A 9415-nucleotide genomic window follows, 5' to 3' on the forward strand; every position below is an offset into this window, starting at 1 on the left:
ACGTACAAGAAAACTAAGCACTAATATCACTGTCACTCTCAGTATTATTTACAGATTTCCACCCTTATTTTCAAAATCTACTTAGGCTGTGGTAGTCAAAGAAACACGGGTAAGCGCACAGGGGAATCTGACACTCTTTGCACTGCAAGGAGGTGCGTCTAAAAGTCCGTTCCTGCCGGTTGGTGTGGCTGCAAACATAGCACCTCCTCAGCGCTTTCCCCCTCTTGGCAGTGCTAGGCAGTGGCTCGAGGCGGTGTCGCTGAAGGTAGTCCTGGCACTGTAGGGGGTCTGGACGTGTCTGTGGGTGGCGCCTGGGACCTGATGGCAGTACCTGTCCAAAACGCTGAATTAGCTGGTGAACACAAGTCTTTGAAAACCGCCTGAGAGAGTAATTAGCTGGCTTCCTGTTCTTGATCTTATACAGGATGAAAGCGTTCAGCATGCACATATCCAGCAAGTCCAAGAACACCTTCCTGTACCAGCGCCGGTTCCTCCTCAGGCAGTCAATCTCTCCGATCATCATATCGGACTTATCCACCAGCCGCATATTGACGTTGTAGTCAATTACAGCATCAGGCTTCATCACAGGCTCGCCAGTCCTTCTGTCGACCTTCCCTATGGCTTGGATTTCCCCCTTGTGTACTGTAGTGAGCATATTGACGATCCTCTTGTCGTGCCACCGTATCGCCAGCATCTTGTCGGACTTCTGCAGGTGCACGTCTCCCCGCTTAGATCTTGCAGCCTCGGGGAAGCCAGGGTAGTGTGCCCTATTGCTCCTGACAGTGCCACAGGAGCCGACGCCGTGCTCTGAAAGGTACTTCGCGAGTTTCGGTGCTGTATAATAATTGTCAGTATACAGGACATGATTCCCGCCGAAGTACTTTTCCAGAAGCACTTTCACCACAGAGCCAGAGAATCCAAGGGGGTCGGTCTTGTCCAAGTCCACATTGCTGGTGGTGTAGATGACGAAGTCTAGGATGAACCCCGTCTTGCAGTCGCAAAGCACGAAAAACTTAATTCCAAAGCGGTGGCGTTTGCTAGGAATATACTGCACGAACCGAAGACGGCCCCTGAACAAAACCAAGGACTCGTCGATAACAACTTTCTTGAAGGGCCGAAGGTACTTCATGAACTTGTCCTTGATCAAGTTCAGGATTTCCCTCACTTTCCATAGGGGGTCAGTCTGGGAAGGATCATCGTTGTTAGCGAAGTGCAGGTACGTCATGAGTTGCCTGAAACGATCCCGAGTCATGTACTTGTTGAAGATGAGGGTGGGGCACACGTCATCAGCACTCCACTACTCGAGCTTGTGCTTCCAGGTATGTGGCACAAGAAGCATCAAGCCGATGAATACAAAGAGTTTGCGGATCGTCACAGGAACCCATGATGCCATCCTAGACGTGGATGGCGTGGCACCTTCACTGTCACGAACTGCAGCACATTGTCCTTCGTACCTGTTCGTTTCGGTACAAATATGCTGCATGACTTCGTCATCCAGGAAGGCCAACAGGTAGTCCAAACATTCACCACCCTCGGGGACAGGGAAGTCAGCCTGGATCCCAGACCCTCTCGAATCAAAGGGCAGATCCTCTGGCACAAAATCAGAGCCCTCAGACCACACGAAGGCGTCCAGAGTGCCCTGCCTAGGCTGGGAGTGGGTGGGTGCGTCGGAGGGTGAGGCAGGCGGTGAGGAAGTGGGTGAGGCAGGCCGTGTGGCAGTGGGTGAGGTAGGTCGCGAATGTGCGGTGGTGGTGGTGGTGGGGACAGTGGGAGAAGGTTCAAGGTCACTCACACTAGGCTGGGTGGTGAGTTGCCTAGTGCAAGAAACCTTACGACTAATACTACCACTACTAGCCACTTTCCTAGTTATGCCAGCACGAACACGGGGCCTACGGAAACCTCTACGAATACCAGACTGCCTACTTCCCTTCCAAGGTGGTGAAGGAGACTCTGAAGACTCTGGAGAAATCACAGCAGATGATGAGGAAGAGATAATGGGGCTGGGGGAGCGAGGCGGAATGGCGGCGGCCTGACCTGAGTGTGGGGACAATGGCCGGCCTGCGGGATACAATGACTGGGAACCGGGGTCGCCACTTCGCTTCCTCGTTGCCCCCTTGCCATACTCCATTCCCTTCTGCTGTGGAGCCTTGCCTGACGAGGTACTAGGCACAGCACTGAGCTCTTCCTGCACCTCAAACTCATCACTGGACGATAATGTGTCTGATTCAGCAAGACTCGACCACACACCAACATCACTACCACAGTCCATAGAGGCTTTTTTTAGTTCTCGGCCTATAGCCGACTCACTCAGGGCCTTTGCACTCCCTAGTAAGGGTTTAGAAGAGGCTGAGGTCACAAAGCCCTTTTGCGGAGGGCTGGAAGGCACTGACTTGGAAGAGCTAGAATTCGCCATAATGTTACTTTGAAAGCCTGCGGTAAACTGACACTAAACAGGGGAAAACCGCACGAAAAAAAGCTAGTGTGACAACTGGGGAAACAAGCGTTTCCAATTAGCATAAACTGCTTGTGAGAGGAGAGCGCAGATTGATATTTCTGAGCAGTCAGCGCACTGCCATATATCACAGCCAGGCTGGCCGGGCCGTGGTGGGGGGGGGGGGTGGAAAAAACGCGATACTTGGCAACAACGGAGGTCAGTAGTACAAAGGTCAAGTATGCTAATTGTAGCTAAAGGGTGGCGGTACTGATAGACAATACCAGCTGAAACCTCCTTGCCCGAGTTTATTCAAAATTAACTCAAATCACAAGCGCAATGATCTGCCATTATGTCCTTTTTGGCGATCGTCGCAAAAGCGACGATCCGCGTTTAAATGGGTGTCTGGCAATAGATAGATAGGGTAAATAATCCATCATAGGCTCAAAGGCTTAAGATATGGAAGTGAGCACTGTGGCTAAGCGTGTCTGTGTCAGTTCCATTTTTATAAGCTAAAGCTACCTCTCCTTTCCAACCTCACTTTCCTCTCCTCTGCCTCACCCTGCCCACCCAGTCCTGTCTCACGATCTTCGCCTGCCTTACCCTGCCTCATCTCTCATACCTCATCCTGCCTTTCCTCTCCTGCCTCACCCTGCCTCACCTCTCTTGCTTTACCCACTACCTCAATTCTGCCTCACCCTGCCTCACCTCTCACTCTTTGCTCTCTTTCTCTCACATTCAGCCCTCCTGCCTGAGCCTCACTATCATTATTCTCTCTCTCTCTCTCTGTCTCTCTCTCTCTCTCTCATTTCCCTATCTCTATTATATATTTTTCTCATATTCGCATTGACTTCCATCCCATCTCTCTCTCTCTCTCTCTCTCTCCCTCTCTCTCCCTCTCTCTCTCATAAACACACGTCTCCTTCACCCCATTCTCACGTCTATCATTCTGTCCCCCTTTTCCTCTTGATACTATTTCTTTCCTCTTTTTGCATCCTCTCTCTCTCTCTCTCTCTCTCTCTCTCTCTCTCTCTCTCTCAAGACTTTTCATCACTATACTGTGACATAAAATTAGCTGACAATCTATGAGGGACGCATTGAAGGTCAGATTTATCCTTTCCTTATGCCGACCAAGTACGAATGGGGAAGGTGTGTTTGGTGGGTGAACATGTTTTCTGGACGTGTTTTATCGGCAATGTTTGTGTGTCAGCGTCTGCCTATGTTAGTCAGTTATATCCACCAACTCGAAGTGAATGATAAAAAAGGAAACGAGTATAAATTAAGACAGGAAAACATAACTATAATTTTAATTCTTTGTTTAGCTGATTACGTTGCTATGGCGTGCTGGTGCCAGAAGGGGGAGAAGGGGGTACAAGCGACACAAACCAATTCCCCGGCATTAATATCGCCACCTGACAATGTTTACGGCTGAATAATGCAATAGCCGCACTGTTGACGTGGCACTGCAGCCCCACCGCAATATTGCAATGTGTTTAATGATACTTTGCCTTGACATGGATGGGTTATGCAATGTTGATGCTGTATTTGTCAGGATGAGGCCAGTTTTAGTTCAAAGTCGGGTTGAAACGGATGTCTATGGTTGGTACTGTTGTCGGTGAAGGAAGCTCCCTAGCGCGCGCGTGCACACACACACACACACACACACACACACACACACACCAGGCCCAACATTGTCACTGTCGCCTACACATACGTCATGCAACAGTTCTAAAATATTTGTCATGAAATGCAACGGAAACAAGAAGACATTTATACCGCTTAATGCACCTTTGGAAAGAGTCTAAATTTTTTATGCATACTCGTACTGCTAACCTGGTTTATGTAAGACTTGTCCTTCTTCTGAGTGTTCACAGAGGGAGTGACTTTTAACCTGAGAGATGTGACAAAACCGCCTCCAGAAGAAGATGAGGAAGAAGAAGGAGGAGGAGGAGGAGGAGGAGGAGGAGAAGAAGAAGAAGAAGAAGAAGAAGAAGAAGAAGAAGAAGAACAAGATGATGATGATGATGATGATGATGATGATGATGATGATGAGGAGGAGGAGGAGGAGGAGGAGGAGGAGAAGAAGAAGAGCAAAGGAAGAGCAGAAGAAGATGAAGAAGAAGAAGAAGAAGAAAACGAAAAGAAAGGAAAAGAAAAAGAACAAGAATAATGAATACGAGGAGTACATCAAACGCCTCAGGTGAGAACAAATTTTCCACAGGTAAACATAATCATCTGTGACTGGCAAGAAAAATGTAAAAAAAAAAAAAGCCATTAGATAGAAAAATTAAACTCCTTCAATGATAGACTCCTAAGTAAAAAAAGTCAGCTATAGTCCTTTCACCTTAACTTGGCCCGGATTTTTGTCCCTTTGAAGCTTATTTCACGCAGCTTTGAGGCATGACAATACTGTGGCTCTACATCCTTTTCATAACACTTCTTCGTGACCGGGATCATATTCTACTGTTAATTGCTTCTTACAACTCAGTATTCAGGATGGAGAGAGAGAGAGAGAGAGAGAGAGAGAGAGAGAGAGAGAGAGAGAGAGAGAGAGAGAATCAATTTTAGGTCGTTGGTTTTAAAAATATTTTGATTCAATGACGTCACCCTATGTTGACATCTGGACTACTTCGACTGACCTTTTTAGCAGAAAGTGAAGATAAAGCCAAGATGAGGTCAAGGTAAAGCTAGAAGTCAACATGAACTCAAGATAAAGTCAAGATGAAGCTAAGAAGTCAACGTGAAGTCAAGATGAAGTCAAGGTGACGTCAAGGTGAAAGTAAAGATGAAGTAAAGATGAAGTCAAGATGATGTCAACATAGTCGAGATGAAGTCAAGATAAAGCCAAGATGAAGTCGAGATGAAATCAACATAAAGTCACTATGAAGTCACTAGGAAGTCAAGATGAAGTCAACCTACAGCCAAGATAAAGCCAAGATGAAGTCAAGATAAAGCCAAAATGGAGTAAAGATAAAGCAAATATGAAGTCAAGATAGAGACAAATGAAATCAGACATCTTGATATGAAGGAGAGTAATGAAATGGACTGATAAGAATGATAAAGGACGAAAGGAAGGAAAAGTGAACGAAACAGAAGGGAAAATGACGAAGAAGAGATTATGATAAAAAAGGAGTTAAGAGGAGAAGGAGAAGAGAGCGAAAAGGAGATGAAGGAAAATGTGAGCGAAAAGGAAGAGAAAAGGACGAAGATAAGAGGAAATACGAGACAGGATGACGAAAAAAGGAGGAACTAATATATATGAAAAGAGGAAAGACAAGACAAAGAATTGTGAAAAGGATGAAAGATGATGCCTGAGCGAAGACATGTGAAGCTGAAAGAACTGAGAGAGAGAGAGAGAGAGAGAGAGAGAGAGAGAGAGAATCAAAAACTAACAAAACACAAAAGGGAGAAAAAAGGCTGCGAACGTAAAGAACTGAACGATACAAAAAGGAGAGCCAGACAAATAAAAGCGAAGATAGAGAAAAAAAAGTGAGCGAAAGTAATTGACAGGAAAAGGGAGAGGGTGAACACGGAGAAAACCTGACGAAAGATAAAAAAAACTGAACGAAAAATGAGACACCAAACAAGAGAGAGAGAGAGAGAGAGAGAGAGAGAGAGAGAGAGAGAGAGGTTATCTTTCCCTTCTAAAACTTGTAGGTCAGGCTTTCCTATATTCCTTGTATAATTGCTATGAACAAAATTACTATGTATCGAGTTGAGATAGATAGATAGAGAGAGAGAGAGAGAGAGAGAGAGAGAGAGAGAGAGAGAGAGAGAGAAGAAACAGCATAAAAGGCAGCGTAATATCAGAAAAAAAAGTCAACCCAGAAGGTACAGAAAATAGATAAAGAAAATAGGGTCCGGGAGAGTAGGCATAACTAAACCAAACTATCAGGTTCTTTGCAACCTCCCCCTAGCTGCCATCAGCCTCCCTGTGTCCACGACAATTGTCAGGAGAATCCTTCTCGAGGAGTCCAGGGAGGACCTAGCCCTGCGTACCGATGCTGAACGTCCCATTAGTGTCACCATCCAGCACTATGACACCCACCATGGCGTGAGACACACCTATGGCAAGCACCCGACCCAAACCCGCCGCCGTGATGTGGCCGTCACCCGCGTTCGCCCGGGGTATCGCTCCCCAGGGGAAATCACCGGACGACCGACCGCCAACGGGCCATGTAAACTCTGTCACAGTCCAATGGATCAAGCATTATCAGATCACATCGTTAACTGCCAAGTTATTGCCCCCTTCAGACCTCCTGGACTCTTGTTTTCTGCTTTGTGTACCTACTTCATCACACATCTTGTTGTACTCGAAGACATTCTCACCCTTCACCCCAACTTCCTTTCACTGTAATGCTCTGGCACTAGGACAATGACCGGACATTTATGTGTGTGTGTGTGTGTGTGTGTGTGTGTGTGTGTGTGTGTGTGTGTGTGTGTGTGTGTGTGTGTGTGTGTGTGTGAAGCGTGAGAGTTAAAGATGCGGAGTGTGAGATGTAAGTGTGATTCTGGTGAGGTTTAAATGGTACGATTTTCTGCCAAACTGGGTAGGGGCTTCGTTCTCTCACTCCCTCCTTCTGTCTATTTGTCTGTCTGTCTGTCTGTCTGTCTCTCTGTCTGTCTCTCATTTTTTTCTTCCTCTTCTATTTGCATACTTTCTGCTTCCTTCCCACCCCCTCTTCTCTCTCTCTCTCTCTGGCCTTTTTTCGATCCAGAAGTTGCGCATTTTCAAGCCTCCAATTATTAAACGCTCTCTCTCTCTCTCTCTCTCTCTCTCTCTCTCTCTCTCTCTCTCTCTCTCTCTCTCTCTTCATGACAGCAAACATCAAACCACAATTATTGAGTTTCCAACCCCAAATTATCAAGTCCTACCTCACTTCTCAACGACATTTCCAAAAGCAGGGAGTTAGGTGGGTTTGGCTAGGTTAGATCAGGCTAGGCTAGGCTAGGTTAGGTTAGGTTGGGTTGGGTTAGGTTAGGTTAGGTTAGGTTGGGTTGGGTTAGGTTAGGTTATATAAAGGAAGGTTGGGAACGATTGGCTGAGAGGCGTTAGGTGAGGTTAAGTCAAGTCAGGGAAGGTCACGTAAAGGTAAGTTAGATTAGGGTAGGTCAAGGAAGGTTTGGTAAGGTAATTAAAAATGATGGGAAAGGTAAGGTAAAGGCAAGTTAATTAAAAAAAAATGATGAGAAAGGTTAGGTAAAGGTAAGTTATTTAAAATAATATGATGGGAAAGGTTAGGTAAAGGCAAGTTAATTAAAAATGATGGGAAAGGTAAGGTAAAGGTAAGTTAATTAAAAAATGATGGGAAAGGTTAGGTTACTAGAAGGGAAAGCTTGGAAAACGGGACATGATGATGACGAAAATGTTCACCAAAAATATAAACAGATATAGTAGGAGATAAACCTGCAAAAGATATATATTTACCAGATATATGCCGGTATTTAAGAGATATATGGTCAACTGATATATTAAATTCCTCCCAGTAAAAGTCGGACGTGAATTAAAATGCCTGTGACTGGGATGAAAGATACTGTCAGTTAATGAAGGCTGCAGTTCATGAGAGAGTGAGGTGAAAAAGGAAATGAAATTGCCTGTGTGTAATGAGAGAGAGAGAGAGAGAGAGAGAGAGAGAGAGAGAGAGAGAGAGAGAGAGAGAGAGAGAAAGAAATGGGTATCCAATCACTATGTCCTTAACATGTAAACTGGAATTTTGAGTTTAACAAAATCCTTGAAACGTAAACTAAAAAAAAAAGGAGAATGGGAAATCTTATGTTAGGAGTGTGACTGTGATAAAAAAAAGATAAAAGGAATTTTGAATGAGGTAATACAGGAAAGTAGAGGACATAATTAGTATAATCCAAAAGCATAAATGGATGTGGGCAGGTCATGTCTTTGTAGAACAGATAACAGATGGACAACCAGGGTATCTGAGTGGCAGCCCAGAGATGGAGTGAGAGGAAGAGACAGACAGAAGACAAGATGGAGAGATGGAGCGAGAGGAAGAGGCAGACAGGGGACGAGATGAAGAGATGAAGTGAGAGGAAGAGGCAGACAGGGGAAGAGATAAAGTGAGAGGAAGAGGCAGACAGAGAACAAGATGAAGAGATGGAGGGGAAGAGGCAGACAGAGAGCACAATGGAGAGATAGAGTGAGAGGAAGAAGCTGGCAGAGAACAAAATTGAGATTTGAAGTAAGAGGAAGAAGCAGACAGAGAAAAAAATAAGAGATAGAGTGAGAGGAAGAGGCAGACAGAGGACGAGATGGTGAGAGGAAATTCGGATATTTGCTGGGAATGGATGGAACAGGCTAACACACAATAGGTCAGAAAGAAGAAAGGTGGGAGGGACCGTCTTGCAGTACACGGTTTCAGGATGTTGGTGATGATGATGATGAGGAGGATAATGATGTGGGAAATACCGTCCTACAGTAGACGTTTTCAGGTGTTGATGATGAAGACCGATGATAATTATTATTACTATCATTATTATTACCTGTTTAACATTCACATATCCTAAGGTAGGTAACAATGCCGACAAAACAATAATACGAATATCACACAAGATAACATTAACACAGTAACAGGCAAAATAATTAGCCATGGAAGAGATGTCACGACGTCTCCACACCAACACGAATTCTTCTCACTCTTTGGATATGCTAACACTGCTAGTTATATATTCTTAATGGACCTTTTCTCGCTTCTTAGAACAAAAATGGCCAACACTGAAAAGAAGACGAGATCATCTGGGGGAGACCATGTATGAAAGTCCAATGTCATTTCTATTTAAAGGAGAGATGTGTTTGTATCGGCACACACACACACACACACACACACACACACACACACACACACACACACACACACACACATTTAAGCTCCCATTAAACGGCTAGAGCTGGTGGTGAAGGTTTGTGTGGATGGATTCACGTGTGTGTGTGTGTGTGTGTGTGTGTGTGTGTGTGTGTGTGTGTGTGTGTGT

The sequence above is a fragment of the Coenobita brevimanus genome, chromosome 116, assembly GCF_032717465.1.
Source record: "Coenobita brevimanus isolate Jiangsu-jjx chromosome 116, ASM3271746v2, whole genome shotgun sequence".
Lineage (NCBI taxonomy): Eukaryota > Metazoa > Arthropoda > Malacostraca > Decapoda > Coenobitidae > Coenobita > Coenobita brevimanus.